The sequence below is a fragment of the Rhinolophus sinicus genome, chromosome 7, assembly GCF_057876585.1.
Source record: "Rhinolophus sinicus isolate RSI-liver-muscle chromosome 7, RSI-T2T, whole genome shotgun sequence".
Lineage (NCBI taxonomy): Eukaryota > Metazoa > Chordata > Mammalia > Chiroptera > Rhinolophidae > Rhinolophus > Rhinolophus sinicus.
In genome coordinates this window covers 34,083,710-34,087,800 of record NC_142507.1, presented here as the reverse complement: position 1 = coordinate 34,087,800, position 4,091 = coordinate 34,083,710, and the positions used below count along the sequence as shown (strand labels likewise).

At 36.3% G+C, this 4,091-nt stretch overlaps 1 pseudogene; it reads right to left on the bottom strand.

Moving 5' to 3' along the window:
• Positions 1 to 859: 859 nt before the first annotated feature.
• On the bottom strand, positions 860 to 1,160 carry LOC141568702 (UDP-N-acetylglucosamine transferase subunit ALG13-like; annotated as a pseudogene).
• Between the last annotated feature and the right edge of the window lie 2,931 nt (positions 1,161 to 4,091).

Genomic DNA, 4,091 nt, shown 5'->3' with positions numbered 1-4,091 from the left:
TCATTTTTACATCCTTTTTTTTTCTCAGATCATTTATTCACTTGTAAAAGTAATTTTATAAATACATAAATTATAAATTCCTCTATGATGTTACAGTAAATGTTTCAATACCAATGTGAGAGGGTTCTTAAAAAACAACAGCAAATCTTATTGGCTTAAGTCCTTTTGGTTTACTCTTCTCAAACCAGTAAAGCTTTGACATTGGGCAAGATTATTTTATTGCTGTCTACATTTTGGAGGAAAAATGGGAACACATCTACTACTCTCAATTCTTCAGGATAAAAGTAGTTTCTCTAAGCACAATAGGTCAACTGACTTGATAGTTAATCTTGTTAATCATTTTTTTTTTTTTTTTAACAAGACATAATCCATTACTTTTGGTTCTTTCTTATAATTTTGTTCCTTGGATTATGAAGCTAAAGATGCTAACTCTCAAAAAGTTTGTACAAGTTTGTTACTATTTCATTTTCTTATTCTAAGAAACATCAAACTAACTATATTTGAGATTCTTACCAGAATTTTCAAATTTAATTCATTTTTTTCATGATTCCAATTCATTTGGGATAGTAGGAGAAGACCTGTAAATGCTCACTACGTATTTCTTTTACTAAAATATGCAGATTAGGGAAAAATCTAATAAATTTACTAAATTGCAGTTACTGTTTGGACCCCAATGCTAATATGCCCACTATACATTTTTCTAGCATTCTATAAATGTAGGTAGGGAGTTTAAAATTTATATTATTCTGAATATATATATATATATATATATATATATATATATATAATTTAATTTGATTTAACCACATTTCATAGACTGGATTTAGGGAGTGTTTTTAAAATGCTGAAAGTTTAGTGTTTATTTTTGTGATCCAACAACTTTATCCAAATGTTCTGGCTGGCGAGGAGGAAAACGTTTCCGTGTTGACAAGTCCTCTGATTATAACAGCCCAGGAAGCTGCTGCAGGGACAGTAGAAGAGATGCCCTTCTGTTTAGCTGCTTTGCCAATTCCAGCTGATGATTGTTCATCACCTTTTCGTTTATAACCACCGCAAGTGGCTTTCTTGTTTCCAGTCTCCAAACAGCTTCCTGCACCTGCGTGACTAGTAACAAGACCTGCTTTATCATTCTTTCAAAGAATCCTTGTACCTGTAAACATCCAGAGTTCATGACTCAGTACTGAATGTTCAGGTGCCACCTTTCCTCTATCGATTATATTTGTAGGACAAGTCGGTTGTAAACAGGCTCTTGATGATGGAGTAGTGAAAGAACTGACCCCATAAGAAACCTGAGACCCGACAAAGATTCTGAAAAAGGCGCCGAAAACTTAGGGCGAGACCAACTAGCATCTTCATCCTGCCTCCTGATTGAGTTGCGCGAACCGTGAGCCCAGAGGGTACTCTGTGCCTCAAAAGACACCGAGAGTGGGGAGGAGGAGGAGACACGGGATGGGCCCAGCGCGGCCTGCAGTGCGGTAGCGTGGCTCCTGGAACTGGACCAGTGGGAGGAACCTGGTCCAGCAGGGCTGAGGAGCCCCATTTTTGCATCCTTTGATTTGGATTTTGAATTACTCAAAATATTTGTCCCCCGTTCAGATACTGTGAAAAAATGCTCCCTTTGAGGGCAGCCTCTCAGTTGGTGCCATCCTAATCTGTTTCGTTTTCTTTCTTTTTTTTTTTTTTAGGGGGGTGGGGAAGGAGCTTTATTTAATAAAAAGCATTCTATAAATTATTTTAAAGCACATTATAAATATTTAAGTGTCCTAATATCAACAAATATAATCTATCAAGTAAATTGGAAGGAAGAAAAACTGTCACATTTTAGTATAAACTAAAATTCCTAAATCAAAGCCATGTTAACTATTTTCAAAATTCCATCATTGTGTAATCAGGGTCTTGTTTCCTATTTATTTATTTTTTAATTAAAGTTTATTGGGGTGACATTTGTTAGTAAAGTTACATAGATTTCAGGCGTACAATTCTATATTACATCAACTATAAATCACATTGTGTTTTCACCACCCAGAGTCAGTTCTCCTTCCATCACCATATATTTGATCCCCCTTACCCTCATCTCCCACCCCCCACTACCCTTACCCTCTGGTAACCACTAAACTATCGTCTGTGTCTATGAGTTTTTGTTTCTCATTTGTTGTCTTGTTCTTTTGTTGTTTTTGGTTCATATACCACATATCAGTGAAATCATATGGTTCTCTGCTTTTTCTGTCTGACTTATTTCGCTCAGCATTACACTCTCAAGATCCATCCATGTTGTCACAAATGTTCCTATATCATCTTTTCTTACCGCCGAATAGTATTCCATTGTGTATATATACCACAACTTCTTTATCCATTCATCTATCGAAGGACATTTTGGTTGTTTCCATGTCTTGGCCACCAGAAACAAAACTGCAATGAACGTTAGAGCACACGGGTCTTTATGTATAAATGTTTTCACATTTTTTGGGTAGATCCCCGGGAGAAGGATTTCTGCGTCATATGGTAATTCTATTCGTAATTTTTTCAGGACCCTCCACACTGCCTTCCATAACGGCTGCACCAGTCTGCATTCCCACCAACAGTGTATGAGGGTTCCTTTTTCTCCATAGCCTCTCCAACACTTGTCACTATTTGTCTTGTTGATGATAGCCATTCTGACTGGGGTGAGGTGATATCTCATTGTGGTTTTTATTTTAATTTCTCTGATGATTAGTGATGTTGAGCATTTTTTCAAATGTCTATTTGCCACTTGTATGTCCTCTTTGGAGAAATGTCTCTTCAGGTTCTCTGCCCATTTTTCAATTCGGTTGTTTGTTTTTTTGTTGTTGCGTTGCATGAGTTCCTGGTATATTTTGGATATTAGCCCTTTATCAGAGGCACTGTTTGCAAAAATCTTTCCCCATTATGTTGGTTGCCACTTTATTTTGTCGATGGTTTCATTTGCTGTGCAGAAGCTTTTAAGTTTCATATAGTTCCATTCGTTTATTTTAGCTTTTACTTCCATTGCCTTTGGAGTCAAATTCATAAAATACTCTTTGAACCCAAGGTCCATAAGTTTAGTACCTATGTTTTCTTCTATGCAGTTTATTGTGTCAGGTCTTATGCTTAAGTCTTTGATCCATTTTGAATTAATTTTGGTACATGGTGACAGATAGCAGTCCAGTTTCAGTCTTTCGCACGTGGCTTTCCAATTCTCCCAGCACCATTTATTGAAGAGGCTGTCTTTCCTCCATTGTATGTTTTTGGCTCCTTTGTCAAAAATTATCTGTCCATATTTATGTGGTTTTATTTGTGGTTCTCAATTCTACTCCATTGGTCTATGTGTCTGTTTTTCTGCCAATACCATCCTATTTTGATTATTGTTGCCCTGCAGTACAAGCTAAAGTCAGGGAGTGTGATACCTCCATTATTGTTCCTTTTTCTTAAGATTGCTTTGGCTATTTGGGGTCTTTTGTGGTTCCAAACAAATCTGATGATTTTTTGTTCTATTTCTTTAAAAAATGCCATTGCGATTTTGATGGGGATTGTATTAAATCTGTATATTGCTTTGGGTAATATGGCCATTTTAACTATGTTGATTTTTCCAATCATGAGCATGGAATGTCTTTCCATTTCTTTGTGTCTTCTTCAATTTCTTTTAAAAATGTCTTCTAGTTTGCAGCATATAGGTCTTTCACATCCTTAGTTAAATTTATTCCTACGTATTTTATTCTTTTAGCTGCAATTGCAAAAGGAATTGTTGTTATTTTTTTCTTTTTTTGAGATTTCATTGTTAGTGTATAGGAAAGCAATGGACTTTTGTACGTTGATTTTGTAGCCGGCAACTTTACTGTATTCGTTGATTGTTTCTAACAGCTTTTTGGTGGAGTCCTTAGGGTTTTCTGTATATAGCATCATGTCATCTGCAAAGAGTGACAATTTAACTTCTTCATTCCCAAGTTGGATGCCTTTTCTTTCTTTCTCTTGCCTGATTGCTCTGGCGAGGACTTCCAACGCTATGTTGAAAAGCAGAGGTGATAGGGAACAGCCCTGTCGTGTTCCTGAACGTACAGCAAAGGGCTTCAGTTTTTCACCATTAATTATGAGATTAG